Source organism: Lycorma delicatula, chromosome 1 (genome assembly GCF_047948215.1).
Source record: "Lycorma delicatula isolate Av1 chromosome 1, ASM4794821v1, whole genome shotgun sequence".
Classification (NCBI taxonomy): Eukaryota; Metazoa; Arthropoda; class Insecta; order Hemiptera; family Fulgoridae; genus Lycorma; species Lycorma delicatula.
In genome coordinates, this window is record NC_134455.1 from 317976824 (window position 1) to 317997520 (window position 20697).

The window sequence follows — 20697 nt, forward strand, 5'->3', positions numbered from 1 at the left end:
TTTCATTATAAACAAAGTGACAAATTTTTTTAATGTTTTTACGTTGTATACTAGTGAGTGTGTGTGTGTATATATATATATATATATATATATATATATATATATACAACGTAAATCAAATGAGTTGTTGCCTGCAATAAGTAAATCGATAATATTCTATTTATAGTAAATATTTGATTTTACATTAAAAACTCTGTGTATTAGCATTTGCTTGTTTTTTTGTTTGTTTGTTTGTTTGTGTGTGTGTGTGTGTGTGCGTGCACACATATTCATAAAAAACACAAAGAATTTAATAATTTCATATTAAAATTCACTTATACTGAATAATAAAGAAATGTTTCAGAAAAAATATATCTTGAAAGGCTAGGCTCAAAAGTATTCGATGATTGGAAATTGAAATAGATGAAATTGATAACTGAAAATGAGAAATAGATGAAAATTAGAAAAACATTCATACGTGAGTGAATAATGACTAGTTGGAGTTGTTTAACGAGTGTGTGTGTGGATGCGCGCATGCGTGTGGTGTCTAGTTGAATGATGTTGAAAAAAAGAGAAATGAAGTAATAGACAACAAAACAGGACAAGATAGAAGATATATTTAAGTAACTAGTTACTGACAACTCTACGTAAAATGTAGTTGGTCCTGAATGTAGGGAGAGGAGACTAAAAACAGTCCTATATATCAGGCGCTCTCAACTTTTATTGGAGTCCGGAACATTCTTTTTGTTTCAACTTCAGTGACTGGTTAAGTTATAGTTATTTTGTTTTTTGTCCTTAAGATGAAAACTACTTTTTTTTTAATTTTACATATTACTTCATCTTAAAAATATGTTACCTTAGCGTATAGTAAAATCACTTTATTTGCGTATCATAATTTCGCTAAATTTAATAAAATGTGAAAATCTAGTAGAAAAATAGTTATAATCGTAAACAATATAAATTAGTAATAAATAATCCAGCAATAGAAGAAATAAAAGAATTCTAATTCCTAGCATGTTTAATTTAATAAATTGCCGAATTGGTAGTATCTCAGCCTTTCATTTGAAAGATCTTGGGTTTGAATCTTGGACCTACCCTAAGATCTTGGGCCTATCATGACATTTTTCATGTAATAAATGTTTCCAGTCCATATTTCCACCTTAAGCTTCGAGTTTATGTGATGAATTAATGAACAATAAAAAATAAAAATAATGTATATAAAAACACAAATCTGCAACATACGTTCTAAAAGTATCAGAATCAAAAATTAAAACTACTAACTATGTAATAATGGCGTTCAATGAAAACATTGCATTTACAGCTGGTGACATTTTAGTGGCGAGGCAATTGGATCTGATGCCTAGGAATATTAGCAGATCACAAACTTCAGAGTTGTGCTTTTTGAGAAGGATGCTTGGAGTTTTGAGAGATTACTTAAAAAATATAGACATTAGAGAAGGATATATCAACGATGTTATAACAGAAGAGTATTATCGACGATTTAGTGAATGTAAAATTTAGAACCGATCTAGAAAATTATAGAATGTGGATCGGGCATTTTCTACTTACTTATAAGGACATCGTGATAATGGGAAACCATGGAAAAGATAAACTGATATATTTAGAAGCCGCAGCAGAACATGCTTAGGGCTTAAATATCTGCTAATTTTTTATTAATGACATTTCAAAAGTAAAGGACATTACATGATTTTTCACCGATACACTAAATAAAAGTTAATGGAAACTAGATATTCGAAAATGATTTAAAATTTACTGAAAATGAAGCACATTTTATCCAGAAATTCTTTTGCAAAAATGTTAGAATTGCCACAGTTCCAAAAAGATGCACTATAATATGATACGTGTACTATAATATGATACGTAATTATTATTATTTATAAGTAATTTATCTTTAATTTTAACGTCAGAATTTTATGCTTAAATATCCTTAGAGGCTTAATTTGGATTTGTTAGTAACAAAGACAACCGTAGCTTTTATTGTCAGTTATGATTGGATGTGATTCAGGAAAGTTAGAAAACCTCAGCCTGGGAATTACACTGAAGTTTTACTGAATATTAACTAAGTATATTAGGTCTATTATTCTCCTTATTTCTGAATGAAAATGTATAATATTTGTCAAGTTTGTATGAAATACCGAATTGAAATCTTTAAATCATCTTTTAAGAATATGACTCTCACTGGAGTTTTTTTCTTTATAATGGCTTTTCGTCGTGTGATTTTTGTCTCGTTTCAGATCATTTACGGTCGATGTAGTTATCTCATCTAGCAGTTATAAATTATTTAAATTACAACTTATACTTTAATAGATAATGGAAGAATATTTGTTAAAAATTTGCTTTCATATGTTAAAATACCTAGAAAATAAGAAAAGAACAACAATTTTATAAGTGAGAGATTTTATTGAGAAAATAACCTAAAAACAAATTTTCATAAAATGTTTGGAATGTTTTGTGGCAGTGAAAACAAGGCAATGGGAAAGATTGAAAAGTAAAGAGCAAAGACTTTTCAAAGCTATGTGGCAGAAGTAGTTTCGATAAAACTCGAATTCTTGTAAATATTTTAAAATAAATCGGAGAAAAGCGAGTATGTAACTGAATCTTGTAAAAGAAACAAGTGGATTGATGAGCTTCAGAATGAAGTAAATCGTACATTTCTTTGGCACTTCAGAGCACAATGATTCTTTTCTTAAAATACATTTAGCCATCATGAATTTCTGAAATTTTATTTAATTTTCCAATTGTACTTTAGTACAAAATCGAGTACTTGCATATATACAAAACCATGCATCTTACTACGTTTTTTCGTTGATAGGACATTCAATAAAGGTATTTAAGTAATTGGTTTGTCATTTTTTTCATATCTCTTAATATTTTCTTATAGAAATCGGTGTAAAGGACAAATTTCGCTACAGATGCATTTAAAATACAAGGAAGGATATTATAATTCATTTTTTCCCATAGAAAAGAACGTACTAATTTGTTGTCTTACATTAACTGTCCCACTCTTTCTTATATCTCTGACGCATGTAAAGAAAGATATGAAGACCAGGCGGTGTTATTTAAAATCATTTTCTTATGCAGTCAGTCTCTTTGATGAAAAGATTAAAAGTGCTGTTTGTAATGCTGAATATGAAACGCATTTCGGAGAACTTAACTTATTGATACAAAAGTACTATGTATTCGGGCTAAAGAAGAAGGCAATGGATTAAAACTTCACTCTTTACTCTATTTGAACTAATATGGAGAAGAAGCTTTGAAATATAACACCACATTTTCGGGAGTGATTCATTTTCTTATGTCATATTGTCAAAACCAGTTTGTTTATACCCTCATGATACATACATACATGTATTTGCAATAAAAATAACGTCGTTTAGATAGCAATAACTACGCCTTTTAGGCTAAATTATTTAAATCTGTTAAAATAACAGGATTGAGTTCCGTATCTTATTGTAGTCGTGAAAAATACGCAATTAGAATATAAGGTCGGTCCCCAACCCAATCAGATTTAGTACTGGAGTCAAAAGAGATGCTAAATGGACTGAATGCAGCGTTATATTCTGCTAGAATCTTTCCCTTACTAAGTAGTTCACTAGATGTTCATGTAACTCACTTGTTGTAGGTTTATTGAGACCACTTTAAGGTGCGGTAAAAAACCAGTTGCTGAAGGGAATGAATTTCCTAATTAAAAATAAACCCTTTCATCCTTTTACTTTATCTAAGAAAAATACAAAAGACGATGAACTTCACCTGGATTCAGCGGGCAAAGATAATTCAAACGAATAAAATAATCTACAATAGACTGTGTATGTAAATATGCACATGATTTATGTGTACATTTATGACTTAATACATAAATTGTACGAAATAATATACGCATAAAATTACATATATACAGAAGTGATGTTGCAAGCAGTAATGAAATTTGCAAAAAGTACATAATGTTTTGACATGCAGTAAAACGTTTTTAAAAAATTAGGATCGAGTACATTTGGGCCTGAAAGAAACCAATAAATAGGTTGAGTATCATTTAAAGAAAATTAATATTTAAAAAAAAAATTAATATTGTTATTAGCTAAAAAAATATAAAGGAAAACAATCACAGGAAAACTGAATTTCACTTAATATGTATTTAATGTGAAATGTACAATGTGTTATCATTAAATGACATAACCAAAGGATGTAGGCGATCCGAAATAAGATACCATTTATTATTGAAATTTGTATTGGTACTGGTATCCTGAAATAGATAATATTATCCATATCAGGATTAGTAGGAAATGTAAGATCTGAAGTAATTTCTCGTTTACTTCTCTTGCATGTCATCTTGCAAACCCAATGAAATTCAAGTGATATTTACTCTTTATTTTCTCTTAATATTTTCAATCTTTATTTCAGCGTTACATACCCCACAGAGATTTTACATAATCATATCAACCAATAACAGAGTAGATTGATACTATCAAATATCAGTCTCCCTCAAATTAATAATGATTTTATTTTACTTCAGATTTTTACATTAGGTTGAAGTATACCATGCAAAGTTCATATTCGTGGCAAAGCGCAGTATTGCTATTTTATTTGGCTATAGACAGAGATGGAGATATAACACAACAGTGCATTCTGGGTTAGTCCTATTGAACAAAGTGACTAACTTGTCAATCCGTTCGAAACAAGAAATGTTGTCCGTCTAAAATAGGTTACTGTATTTTTTGGAACCTGTGATTTCTTTGCGATAACGATAATAACACAATTAAAGATAATTAATACAGTAATTTACATTACTGTATTCATAAATGAAATAAATTTAACCTGTAATTAATAACAACAATTTAATTAAGTAAACATTTTCACTAATTAGTTCACAGCATTATATTGTTCAAAGCTGATATTAATAATCTGGACATATAGGCACGGGAATTGCAACATGTTGGATATAACTGCGGAACAAAGATAAAATAATATTTTTATATTAATTTATTAAATAATTAAACGAACAATACTACCTTATCATAGTCGTTAACCAGTTTCGTCTGCAGTTTCCGTAGAACTATCTTCTGTGATGGATAAACAACCCTCGATTTCTGAGCTTGACTTCCATCGGAATTAATTTTCAATTCACTATTTGACGTCTCATCATCGTTCATCCCTGTATTTATAATACGCTTTCAAAGGCATCTTCCATTAACACATCTGTTTTCCAGAAAGAGTTCATTACCTGCTGAACTTTCGACACTGATCTTTTCCATATGTGGAAAATCATGTCTTCTACAGTAATTATGGAAGTCGCATCTAATGTATCCGCTCTCCATTCTGTTAATGACATGTGAGACATATTCGATCAATTTTTTTTTAACGAGATTGGAAATAAATTCAATCGGGTTAATATCTGGGTTGTAAGGTGGCAATCTAAGCACTGCAATTTCTTTGTTATTTGGTATTTCGTCTGATTCATATTGTGGTTCTAGGCGGTGTAGTTTGACAATTTATAAAAGTTCTTTTTTTGTTAAATCTGGGTTGTAGTTAATTTAACTTTTTTGGAGCCATTTTGAACATTTTTTCAATGAATTGGATGACAGAGGTTTATTTTTTTTTGTTATTATGGTAAGGTGCATTATCTATGATTAAAATACAATCTGTCGGTAGTCCTAGGATAACTTGATTTTTAGTATACTTCAAAAACTTTCATTGTTCATTTCTTTTTGATAATCTTCTGTTTTACTCTTGCAATCATAAACTAAAAACGACTACTTTTAAGTAAGAACTGTTGCAACTTCCAATGAAAAAAACAGAGAATATTTTTTTATTAATAATAACACGACTACACGTCTATTTTAAACTTTTAACCCCTATGACTCACGCGTCTCTGTTCATCGCAGAAGAAAAACTAAAGGCATATTATTAAACGTTGAAATTAAAATGACATCAGTTAATTCATTAATATGAAATTAATATAAATAGTGCCTAGTAAATAATGTAATGTTATGTATCACGATCATGATGTGCGTCTGCGTCCATACATACGGACAATAATGTTTAAAACAGCAATTTAATCTCACTGCAGAAGTCGCAATTACTTTACTAGTACCGCTGGAACGTGACTCTATGCAGCAGCAGTTCGTTTACTCTCCAAATATGCACATCGCTTTGTCAACTAGTACTCGAGAAATATTACATTTATAAATATAAACATAAACATAAAATGTCCAACAGATCAAATTCGAGGATGATCATTTAATTAAAAATATAATTAAAATATAATCGAATATCCTGACCCCGTAGGGGAAGACACCCTTGCGACGATCCCGGTCACCATACTTACACCATCTTAGTGGGGTTTTCTGGAGATGTCTTTTTGATCATTTAAACTTGATTACGCAACACAGTCATCAGTATGGTCTCTGTAAAGATGCCATCGATGCAAATCCATCGGAAGAAATTTCCATCAGTGTATCTACGCAACATACTATCAACTTTGTATGGCCTGTTCCAACCACGACCAGCTACCATAACTTACAACCTTCAACTACTGAATTAACCGATTCGCAGAAGCTCGATCCCCGCGTCTTCATCTAAAACCGAAGATTTCACGCAAAAATTTTTTCTATATCTAACTTCAATCAGACTGTGTACTTAGATCATTACTTGATTAACACAAAAAAAATTATCCTCATGCCAACAAAACAGTGTTGATCGCAAAAACGACGATTTTTTTTGCCCTACAATTCAATTATTTAAATCCTCTTGATTTTATAATCAAGAAACAGATTCACAAATTTAATAAGTCTCTAATGAAAACATATCCTATCTCACTCTGTTCTGACCGTTTTCAGGACCGAGGTCAATACCTACATTCTCCCACACCGCAGCTCCATATCAGAGTTCTCCATACTCCATTCTCATCCTAACAGAGAATATCTCAGCTAACCGGGGCTCGATGACAAAACACCTTAGTGAAATAAGCATCCAGGCGATAACACAACAGTTAAAAATCTTTCTTTTTTATGTATAGAATTAATGTTACTCCCTAACAGTATGTTTTAGTATACTTTTTAATAAACTTTAAAAAACTGTAAGTTTTTCTTACAAAAGTTGTTTCTGTTTATAAGTAATATATGTCAATGTACAAGTTTTTCCAAACTGTGTACTAAAGGGAAATTTCAAGTGTCATAGTTTAATTCTTAATGATTAAAATAACAGCAATAACCCTAACGCAGAATGTTAATTTTAAAATTGCACGATATGGGAATCTAAATTAAAAATTTAAATTTTGATGGAGCTATTCCAAATAGGTGCCGTAGAAAATTTTGGATGCATATTTTCTGACAAAACATTCACCCGAATCAATGGAATAAATCACAATGTTTGTGTTACATTAGACCCCCCTCCCCCTTATCGCAAATATTAAGTCGTAATGATCTATCAGGTATGATGGTTGTTAAATACAAAAACGGCATTATTACATAAACACTTAATGACTTTCAAAAAGAACAAAGGCTAAAATTAGATAATAGATTATCCGACAAACGTGTATTTTATAAAATACGTATTAATACTTTTAAAAAGTATAAAAGGAAAAGTAGCAACGCAGACGTTAACACACTTTGCTATTTAAATAATAATCCTCAAAGGCTATTGCAGTTTAATTTTTTAATTTATTCTGGTACGGTATTTTAAGATATGCAATGGATATATTTTTAGTAAAAAGATAAGGTGGATAAAATGATAAGTGAAAAAATATTATTAGGAATTAAATCAAAGACCGATATCGATTTAGAAGATCAATATCGATTTAGAAGCCAGCATGCTAACCACTACACCGATCACTCAACACATTTTATATATTTTAATGAACTCACGCTTTCTTTATAAGGGTAAAGATTTTAAAATAATTTAATCACTTTTCTTGTGTTTAATTTTATATTCTCTACTTTTAGAAAAATTAATCCAATCTGCATCACACTAAATACAGTTCAATAAATACTTAATTTTAACATTTAGGTAATTTCATAAGAAAGTTACCTATTGTAATGGGTACCATGATTCGACTTCCGCAAAATTTCGACATATCTTCGCGTTTCACATCCCACAGACCCCGAAATCAATGTCAGTTCAAAAGCTTACATATATATATATATATATATATATATATATATATATATATCTCACTTTCTTGTGGACACGATAACTGCCGTAATTTTGCGCCAATCACTTTTAAATTGATACATAGAATACAACGACCAAAAAACCTCAGTCGAGTTTGTTAATGGGCAAAATCGGACCATCTGGGTGGAAATGGGGGGCTTTATCGAAAAAAATATCGCTATATCTTTCTTCTTATGTAAAATATCGAATTGGTTTAAAGTTTCTACTATTCTTTCGATAAAGACCTTAAACCTGTCTAAGTAAAGTGTTTTGATATTACCAACTATTCATTGGCTTAGGGGGTGGAAAAAATGGGGTTTTGAAGACAAAAAAAATCATACCTCCCTTAATAGGCACAGTATCGAATCGGTTTAAAGTGGTCATTAGTTCTCTAAACATTACTTAGAACTTTTGTCTGAAATAATTTTTGATATGACCAACCCTTGAGGCAAGTGATGACCAAAATATTGCTGGTATTGCAAGAATATTGGGCTTGTCTTACGCTAAACACGTGAAACATTTTTCACATGTAACCATTGTTGTATTGTGTAAATTTGAAGTTTTTCTTATCTTTAAGGGGAAATTTTTTTATCCCCTATTTAGCACCGGTGAAATCTATCTTCGCCTTCTGGCGTGCCGAAAGAAAGAGTTTTATTTTATTTATATTAGAAATTAATATAGCAGAGTTTAATCTGCTTTACAAAAAAAAAAAAAAAACATTGTTTTATATCATAAAACAACACCCTGTCGGGTGTCATCTCCGACCACATGGAGATGACACTCGACAGGACGGAGAGAATACGACGGTGACGACACTCGACAGGACGGAGAGAACCAGACGGAGATGTCACCCAAAACGTCGGAGAGGACACTACAGATACGACACACCCGTCAGGACGGGGAGGTCCCGTCGGAGGCGATGAGACGACACCCGATAGGACGGTGAGGACCCGACGGAGACGTCACCAAACACGACGGAGAGGACCCGACTGGAGGGAGATGACCCGACGGAGACGACACGTACCTACCGTAGACAAGACAGAGGGGACCCGACCCAGCCGATAAACTGTAATGGTTATTATTATTATTATTCTATATTCAAGCATACTGCTTATTAGAATTATTTTAATATAGATTACCATTTTTAATTATCAAATACATTGTTTCATTAATACCTGAAAAAAACTATAAAAAATGATTCGGAAAAGTTAATCACACGTTAGTTATATTGTATTACAATAAAGTTTTTATTAGTAAATTAAATTATAAATCGGTAGTTGTAGTCAAGTTTCGATGGTATTTTAACATTTATATATATTATATTTTTATTTATTTATCGTTTAGAAAAGAAATATCACCGAAAAAACTTTTAAGAAAATTATTAATTTATTTAACACGTATTTTCTTAATTTTATAAGAAAATTATTAATTTATTATGTATAAACCCTCAACAAATTTAATAAAATTAAGAAAATACGTGGACATACAAAAATATTATTGATAAACCGTTATAAAAATAAACACCCGTTTGGTTATCTGTCCTTGCGGTAAAAATGTATTTTGCACGATTTATTAACGTTACCCAACAAAACCACGAGGAGGTGGCTGTAGTTCGTTTTTCATTTTTTACTTTTTGTACGAAGTAAAGGGAGTACTGTGATTGCGACAATTTCGGTTTTCAGGTTTCAACGGAAATATCCATTTTGACCATCCCTGAATCCATTTTGACTAGTTTCGGCGTGACGTCTGTACGTATGTATCTCGTGTAACTGAAAAACGATTAGCCGTAGGAGGTCGAAATTTTGAATTTAGAACTGTTGTAACATCTAGTTGTACAGCTCCCCTTTTGACTGCAATCGAATGAACCAAAAGCGTCTAAAAAAAGCCCAAAATAAAAAAAATTGGATTTAAATTTTTTCTTAACTGCAGAAATAAGGCAGTAGTAATATTGAGAGCTTTTCAATGATATATCAAGTGGTGTACTTATTTTCATTGGTTCCAGAGTTATAGACAAATAACATTTTAATTAATGAAATATTTGGATCTTACAAGGGGACGACACATCGGTTCGAATCAAACTTCATCTCCTTTTTTTTTAATTTAAATATATTGATTTATTAATAACTATTAATTTGTGATTCTAAAAAAAAGTTTTACAATAAATAATAATTCAATAATAACAATAAAAACAAAAACTATGAAAAAATATCAGAAGTTATTAATGAAATATTTTATGTACTTTTCATTTAAAAAAAATGTGTACATGTAATTAAATAGGCGCACAAGAAAGTCATCTGGTGTCCACATCAGTTGTTTTATAATATTATATATCATTTGCACGCATTTATGCCAAGTATAAAAATTCTTGAAAAGAAAATTACTGAATAGGTTTCATCTCTCCTTTAAAAACGTCTGAAGTTTTAGCTTAAGTACAAATTAGTACATTTCATTTCACAAATATTATTTTTTTGATGTATTTTCTGTATATGATATAAATATATATATGTCTTATTTTTAAATAAGAATAATTACTGTAAAAGCAAATGAAATGAACATTTCCTAACGTCACAAAAAGAATAATTGTTCAAAATTTTAAAATATTTATTTATTAAAAACGTACATTAATAAACAATTCAATAATATTAATAAATAAATCTCTAGAAAAGTAGATTTGTTTTGTTTAGAGTTTAATTAAGGAATTGTAAACAAAATACTACAATAACATGTATTTGTGAAATTGTGCTATTATAATTATTTCATATAGAAATAAATGTTTGATATATAAAATAATACAGGAAAACAAAACAAATAATAGAATGAATAGATTAGATGAAACGTGAAAGGATACTAATACAGAACACGTATTACAAAAAAAAGCTTTACGTTGCTCACACTTCTATCATTTAAAGCACGAGAAGATTCCTATGCACATTTTATCGTCAAATAAATCGAAGTTATGTAGGATTTACCAGTTGTGGTTGTACTCAGTGGACCATCCCCATTGTACGGGTGGATGGAGAAAGTTCAGTGTACAAAGTGTAAAATTAATGATTCCGAGCTCAGAGCACATGAATACGTCTATTTGTCCTCAGATTTGGAATTCAAGAGTTTATAAAGCGTAGTGTTTTTCTATATCTAAAACATGTTTTTTTAGGGTTTAACCATTGTCCTCTTTTTACAGAAAAATTTCATGGAATGAAATAAAATACGAAACAAATTTTCTTAGCAGTTAACAATTTTCATTTAAAACAAGAAGTAAAGTTTCCAATCTCCATTCAAAACGTTATATTTCATATCTGAGAATTTATTTTATCGAAAGATATCAAGAAATGTAAAATACGTTTTAAAATTTACTTTGCTAAGTCATTTTAGGATTAAGAGAATAAAATTTAAAATAAATTTCATACAAATTATTTTTGACTGAGGATTCCTTTCAAAGTAGTAGATAAGAAGTAAGTAGATGGAGGCAGGTAAGTGGAGGCGGGTAAGTGGATAACTTATTACTACATTTAACATTGAAATTTAAATAAGCCAATATTCAAATAGTCTCTAGTTAATTCCATTACAATAAACAAATAAGACTATAATTTTAGTGTATGGTAATAAATTAGACAAATCGGTAAGATAAAAAATCAATAATTATTTATATTAGCTGTTTGAATGATGTGGTGTATGATACGTAGAAGAGGTTATAAATCTTAATAAAGTATTAAAACAAAGTATTATATAGAGAGATATTATGCAATTAATGTTAATATTGAAATGTTCAATGGAAATTTCCGTGTTTTTGCTTCGGTGCAGAGCGATTAGACTGATGTGAAGCAATTTAGCTATATGGATTATTAATGAAATGAAGCTGCTTCAGAACTAGTTTAAGTAAAGTATATTACCTAGTTATGCTTGGAGATGTGCGAGGAAATAAATTCGCTGTTATGTGTTTTTACCTATAAAATATTTCAAATGAATTTGGTTATTCTGGGTTTTAAGCTAAACGACTTTTAGAATCATATAAACTACGATATCAGACATACCTACAGTCTGAATCATCCTTACCCGGTAGAATAAGATTATCCGTTTCATGAACGAAGCTAATTATTTCAAACTCTGAAGAGGTCTTTTTAGTAGAGTAACATCTTGATCGTAATAATTGATTTTTTTTTTCATTAAAGCAAGAAAGAATTGGCAACGAGACCCATTATTGACACCCACTAGAATAACTATTAGCTTTAGGCTTGGCTGGGTTCAAGTAGATTAATAAAAACAGACAAATTTCAGGAGTGGTTTTTTTTCAATAAGCTGCCCATCATCGTATATCTACTTTCAAATTTAATTTTCGGAGCTTTAACAATGAAGTACGAGGATCATTAAAAATTTGAACAAAAAAAAATTAATATTAACACATTGAGTGCCACCGTCTTATGTGTGTGCCGCTAAGAAACTTACACTGGCTGCCGCCGTCTCACTGGTGACACCGTATCATTGTCTTTATTTTATATCACCGTACTCAATCTAGTGGCTTGTTATCGTACTAAAACCCCTTGTAATGGGTTCATTTATATTACTGCTCGTTAGGTTACGCTTGGATTTGTACTCGGTGTGTGCAATGTCTCACCAATGATACAGAAGCAGTCGTGTGTCGTTCGGAGTCGTTGCCTCGTATTGCGTTCTGTAGTTGTCAATTTACACTTGTTAGATTATATTTTATTAATTTTTATAAATGAAAATGGCCGCTAAACCAGTGCCTTCACGTGAATTTGTTCCAGAAGCACACATTGAAAACCTTTTGTAAGATTTGTAGTCGGAAAGTGAATATTCAGATGATGATTCTAGTGATAATGATGAACCTGACGGTCCTGATATTTTTAAAAACCAAGGTAGTTTAAAAAAAAAACATCTCTGAAGATATTTAAAGCAGTAATATTTGAAGACATATCGTCAATTACTGCTGTTCCGTTTAGTTGTAATAATGGTTTAATCGTAAATTTAGAAACTAAAATGCCAATTGATTTTTTTAATCTTCTATTTGACGATAATTTGTGCGACAAGATTGTACAAGAAAGTAATGCTAATGCCCAGACTAGTCCACTAGTTTACTTATCCACTAGTTTAACTTATCCACTAGTTTTCTTATCCACTTAGTTTTCTTATCCACTAGTATGACTTTGCATTCTAGAATTGACTTTAAATTCTAGAAAGTGGACTGATATAACTGTAGAAGAGTTGAAAGTTTATACTTGGACAGGTCAAGTTTATACTTTTAGGTCAAATGAGGGCTATGTATAATGATCGTGTTTCAATTTTAAAATGGAAATACAAAATAGAAATTACAATGATCTTTTCCGAGCATGAAGGAAATTTTGTAAAGTTACTGACGAGGAAAAGAAGTGGAAAGGCCAATACCAGTTATTGAATAAAACAAGTTCATGAATGGTGTTGATCACATTGATCAACTGACATTGTACTTTTTTCCAATTTGTTTATTTTTTTCGATTTTTAATTACCTTTATGAAATTAAATTTACCAATAAACTGTAATTTGTCTTAAAAAAAAGTTAAAACATTAAAAAATGTTTTAACCAACATAGTTCAATAGTGTAGTAAGGTTTTTGTTTAAAAAAATATTATTCAGAATTACAGAACAGATTTGTGTGGTGGGTTGTCTACCTTGTTTAGCAAAGTGAATTAGTGAATTAATGCCAATGTTACCGGTAAGACTTTATTATCTAAAAACAAAAATTAACTGACTATATCCCTTATTTCTAATGTATACAATCCCAAAAAAAGGTAAAAACAATATTAGCTAATAGAAAAATGTTAATGTGGCATATGGTTAAGTTTCTTGTATTTTCATGGCAGCAGTCAATGTGTTATGTTTCAATAAGCTGCCCATCATCCTATATCTACTTTCAAATTTCGTTTTCAGAGCTTTAACAATAAAGTACGAGAATCATTCAAAATTTGAACATAAAAAAAATATTAAACTTAATCTACTTACTTAACAAATATTATGTAACAATAAAAAATGCATAAAATTTACAATTACGTGCATAATCATTTTATAATTGGATTTCAAACGGTCAAGTTTATATTGAACAATTTTAAAGAATCTATATCAAGAAAATAATCTTGTGCCAGGTTTTATATCCTCCATTATAAGTATTTTATCAGATTTTAAAAATAAAAAAAAACACCATTTTTACTTCCTTGTACGAAGTAAAGGAGTGAAGTATTGTAATTGTGAAAAATTTTGGTTTACAGATTTCAACGGAAATATACATTTTGACCATTCCTGAACCCATTTTGACTAGTTTCGGCGTGATGCGTCTGTCCGTATATATTTCACATAACTGAAAAACGATAAGCCGTAGGATGTTGAAAATTTGGATTTAGAACTGTTGTAACATCTAGTTGTTCACATCCCCTTTTGATCGCAATAGACTGAACCAAAAGTTTTCAAAGAAGCCCAAAATAAAAATAAAAAATTGGATTTTGGACTTTTTCTTAACCGACTTCCAACAAAACCACGAGGAGGTGGCTGTAGTTCGTTTTTCATTTTTTACTTTTTGTACGAAGTAGGGAGTACTGTGATTGCGACAATTTCGGTTTTCAGGTTTCAACGGAAATATCCATTTTGACCATCCCTGAATCCATTTTGACTAGTTTCTTTGTGACGTCTGTTCGTATGTATCTCGTATAACTGAAAAACTATTAGCAGTAGGAGGTAGAAATGTTGAATTTAGAACTGTTGTAACATCTAGTTGTACAGCTCCCCTTTTGACTGCAATCGAATGAACCAAGAACGTCTAAAAAAGCCCAAAATAAAAAAAATTGGATTTTAGATTTTTTCTTAACTGCATAAATAATATTGAGAGCTTTTCAATTATATATCAAAGTGGTGTACATATTTTTATTTCTTCAAGAGTTATAGCGAAATAAAATTTTAATTAATAAAATATTTGGATCTTATAAGGGAAAAGTACGTCGGTTCGAATCCGACTTCATCTTCTTTTTTAATTCAAATATATTGAATATTAATAATTATTAACCTCTGACTGTAAAAAACTCTTTACAATAATTAATAATTAAATAATACCTGGCTCGGCTAATAAATTTTGTACATCAGCGTGGTACACGGAGAAAAAAGATACTGAAGGCCTATGGCCTAACGGTCCTATGGTCTAACGTTCTGTTTTTTGAACTACTGTTCAAAAAAGTCGTTCGCACGAAAACTGCCACACCCTGGCGACCAATCACAGCGTTTGGATTTAAAGCGGAGCATGCTCACTAACCAGTCAGTCCCCTCTCTCACTCATCACCACTACTCTAGGTGAAGCGAAGAAGCGAATCGGTTCTGAGTAGCGATCCGATTTTCCGATCAGGTCCAACGGCTTTTTACATAACTTTAACCATTCCATGGAGAAACATCCAGTTTACATTTCTAATCTTCGTCTTAAATGTCATCTGACGGTTATTGCCTCCGCTGAAATTTATCAGTTTTCCATTCTGATCTGTAAACTTTAAAGCGATGTTAAAAATTTTTGTATTAACCGGTAAGTATATTATATTCTTTGGCAATTCAGTTATTTTGAAATCTGGCGGTGCGCTTATAGTAAATTCATGCAACACGTGACCTTCTGATCCGTTCGTATAGGAGCCTCGTATAAGAATGCATTCGACATGTACGGTGTCGACGTTGTTAACGACGACCCGTTTTGATGACGTGTGCCGTATATTCGCTGCTAGATTCACTTTTTAAAATCCTATCAGCGATGCCAATCTACCTTCCAACGTTAGGTCAATTGTGGCGGGGCATTTAACTTCACATTTTAGCGTATTATTATTTGGTCGCATAACTGAGGTTATTTCATGTTTTTCTTTTAATTCATCGCGTAATGCTTTAGCTATATCGAGCACCTCCTACGATCCAGGCGGTAGTGTCATCCGGATCTTTTTCTTTTTAACCGGTTAAACCGTAAACGAGTTGTTGATACCCTCTTCTACATTCGGTATCAAGTTGTGTGTGGTTAGGTTTATCAACGCCCAATTCCCACCCGCCATTGGTTAGATCCAGTGCCGCGAAGAAGGTAGTATGTAATAACGACGTATTTCACTTGTACAGAACATGGTGTTTACTGGTATGCGGACCATCCACGATTGAGGAATTTAAGATGTAAATGACCACAGATAAATGGGTTTATCTGTGTCTGGTTTGATAATTGTAAAGCTGTGCACGATGGGTACCGCGCAAAGTCTCTGATGGCTCTCCGCCTGCTGAAGTTCGAGCTTATTCTGGCATCCGCCGTACTCGCCTCATAACAATAAAAAAAAAAATATCGGAAGTTATTAATGATATAAAATTTTATGTACTTTCCATTTAAAAATATGTTTATATGTTTTTTAGTAGGCGTACAAGGAAGTCATGTGTTGTCCACATCAGTATTTTTCTCAATGCAATGCATAAAAGCTTTATGTAATAAAAAATTACTTCTTAACATTGAGCTAAAATGAAGTGAAAAATGAATATGGACACCATTTTGAAATTTTCTCAACGTAAAATTTCTGGTTATTATATGTTTGAGTAGAAAAGTTTAAAAAGATATGCAAAATTTCGTTAAAATTCTTCAGTACAAACAGTTCGATATAAATTTCTGTTTAAAAACATAATATGGTGGACAGACAGATGAAAAAGGCTTTTCTGGATCCATATGTATAGGTGATCTTTCTTTCACTGATTTAAAAAAAAAAAATAAGAAAATACTTTTCCATCTTTTAAAAATTCTGTACCGGAAGTAAAGAGCAGAGTAAAAAAATTAATAACACGGGATCAAAAATGTTAATACTGGTTAAAAAATTTGAAGAAAGTGTGAGGCATAAGATATTACATCTTTATTTTTGCTATCCAAGATTCGTGTACATACAATTCAAGCAGATTTTCTTCTAATTTTCCATATATTTATTCCATTTTAATGTAAAGATATACATAGTTAAAATAAATATAGTAATCTGAAAAAAATCTACATCTTTTACAGTGTATCTTTACTGCTTGTCGTATTAATTTACGAGGGACAGTCAATAATTAAAAACAGAAATAGCTGTAAAAGCAAAACAATTTGTAAGAAGGTTATGATACTTTCAGAACAGTAAGTCGGTAACCCTAAGATGACTAGTTGTCTGAGTAAAATTTTGTCTGTAACTTCAAAATCTCATTTTATGATGTCGAGTCTTCGTGAGGTTTGAGAATTAGTTGAGCTATGTGCAGTCCGTATTTCGCTTTCCGAAGGTGAACGACTGGTTATTTACTCTTGTATGACCAAAAAATACGGATAAAATTGTAGTAACAGCAGAAAGTTCTATAAGTTTCTGGGTAGAACATTTTAAAGAGGGTAGAACTTCAGAGATTGACGAGATCTGTTCTGGAAGTCCAACTGAAGTTCCAATCCCAGCGTTTGAAATTTGCAGAAACTCCCTTATTAAGAAAGACCGACAGACAACAGTTACATGGCTGAAAAGTTACAGGTAAGTGTTATATTATATAAATGGTACATTATCACCAATAAGCTGAAACAAGCGTAAGATGAGTTCCAAGAGGATCGGTAGATCACCATAAAGAGACAAAACTTGGCTTGTGCGCGGAACTGAATCAACGGTATCGGCTAGAAGATGATGCTTTTCTGGTCCATTCAAGGAGGCGCTACGTGGTAAGAATTTTAATGGAAATGAAGACTTCAAAGAAAATTTGATAATTCGGTTCCGATGTCAAGACAAGTATTTCTTTGCAGCAAATAATCTGATTCAGAGATAGGATAACTGTATTAATGTTGGTGTGGAATATACTGAAAAGTGAAAAAAAGTCACGTTGATTAAATAAGCCGTTTTTTCCACAGCAATTTGTGTCTTTAATTACTGAATATTCGTCGTAGTTAGGGTTTAATCTTCTTATGAAGTTTAAAAGGTTTGATTATAAAGGAATGGATAATGTGGTCATTCATTCGTAGTTAGAAATTTTCAGGCTTTACTGAGCCATTTTTTTTTAATTTTGTACAATTTTACCGTTTTATTTGTTCTTTTAAGTATTAAATTATGATATCTATTTTATAGATTTTATTATATTAATGAGCTGATCATCATTCGGTAAGAGCATAAAGACTACATGAAAAAAGGTCAGTGTTGTTGCTACACTTAATTGCTATTGGTATTCGTCCAAATTCTGATTTAAAAAAAAAAAAAATATTGACTGATTAAATAGTAAAATGAATTTCGGTTTTGATATATCTTTTAAAGGAATATTTCACTAATTAGAATAAAAATTATAAGTCCAAGTTAATACCATACAAATTATGTATATGAACATATTATTACGGATGTATCTTGTTTTTTTTTAACCTCCGGAACCACCGTTAGGTATTGCTTCAGAGGATGAGATGAATGATTTGTAGCGTGTGTGAAAATGCCATGCCTGACCGGGATTTGAACCCGGGACCTCCGGATGAAAGGCCGAGACGCTACCGCTCGCGCCACGGAGGCCGGCGCGTTAATAATTAATCGAAAATATTTTTTTTCTCAGTATTGTAAAGAAATAACATTAAATTATCCTACTGCTTATTTTCACATATTAAAAATAAATTATAAATTGAAAGATATCATGTAATATATTATTTAAAAATTAGTAATTTAATTACATTTTTGTTACCTGACGCAGAAAAATGTTTCTAACATCTTCCACATAGGAAGATGTTAGTTCCTTCTCCCCATATAACTGATGTAATATTTCTGTTATTCAATATTCTAGATAATGGTATATTCACCGTACAACCGTATTTATATCAGTGTAAGTTAGAGAAAATAAGTGAGATTTAAATTTAATTTTTGCAATTATTTCACTAAGTCTATTTGAAAGCGAAACTAGTTATTCATCAGTATAGAATCTGCTCGATTTTATTTGAAACAACAATATTTCCCGTATTTTTATTCAATTAAAGTACTAATTGCATTTTAATTTTGTTTTAATAATTATGCACACACACACACACACACACATATATATATATATATATATATATATATATATATATATATAAATATTAACATAGATTTAATAATTTACATATGGATCAGTATTACGAGTAAAAAATTCTGTCTGAAACAATTAACTTCCACCCGTACTTAATATTTACTTAAACTTAATATTTATTAAATTTAATTAAAACGTTCATTCACGTTAATTGACCCATTTAAAACATTTACCACATCAAAGATAATAATACATATTACTTTTAACTTTATGAAATGAAACTTAAAAATTAATAATAATAAAACCCAAAAAAAGCAGAAAGTAATAATTTTTTTTCTTTTCTTTAAATTATGTACAAAATTAAAAACAATAAATTATTATCATAATTTAAAAAAAAATTTCATCGTAAAATTACATATTTTTATTTCTTAGTTCCGATTTTTAAGTCTTAATATTATTATTTTATTTTCAAATTTGTTATATTTTTAAATTTTCAGTTGTATTTTATGAAAAAGTATCAGTAACGTAAAAAACCTATTGTAATACTTAAAAAACGTCATTCACAAGAGAATAAAAAAACAAGAAACCTACATTTTTCTAGAAGAAAAGAACGGATGCAGAAAAAAGAGGTAAAAAAAGGGAATTTGGAAATTCGTAATTGGCTTAAAAGGGAACATATGATAAATTATATCAGCTCTATTTATTACAAAAATGTTGAATAATATTTCAATATGTATATATTGTATATATTCATACATTAATATGTTTCTAATGCATAGTATATAATATTTTGTTGTAACAAATTATAAATTAATAGTAACACAGTTGTAGGTCTTTCCCGTCTCGCGGCTAAATCCGCGTTCCGGGAAAGTCCTACAATTGTGGGTTGTTTCTGATGCATGGTTTACATACACATACACATTCTAACAAAAGCACGCGTGCATCGGTATGCATGCGCGAATTAAATACGGTTATTTAATTCGCGCGGGTGTGGCAGTACTAGTGGCGACGGTCGGAACTAACTAAACTAGTACGGTCGGCAGACTGGTGTAGCCGCGAGACTTAACGCAGCTGGTACCCAGTGAACCGGGCGATCAAGTTCGAGACCCAGCCAGACCGAGTTACTTTTAAATACTTTAAATATTATTCATTTATTTAATTCTACCGCCCACCTCTGACGTCACAACATAGCCGAAGACTACAGCAGCATTTTTGGTGGTGAGGGTGCGATTTTGCAAAAATGTTTTCTTGCAAAAATTATTATTCTTTAATTGTTTAACAGATGTGTCTAAGAGAGATATAACTTTAAATTAGGTAAATTCTCGAGATACTGAGGTGACCTTGCTCTACTTGTACATTCTGCTTTTTTCTGACTAGCATCCTGCAATAGCTTTCAATGGATGAAAATATAATGAATTTTTTTGTACCGTATGAAAAAATACCATACCTTAGCGGGAGTCGAATGCAGAATCTCCGGATGAGATGTTAAATAATAACAAAAATAAACAATGCAAGTGGTTTTTTTTTAAACAAATGCGTTGA

General features: G+C 30.8%; 1 protein-coding gene across 1 annotated transcript in view; it reads right to left on the reverse strand.

Annotated features, from left to right (window-relative positions):
* The window catches only part of LOC142334180 (dipeptidyl peptidase 4-like), a 399200-nt gene that overhangs the window by 138011 nt on the left and 240492 nt on the right, over positions 1-20697 (reverse strand). The window lies entirely within an intron of this gene.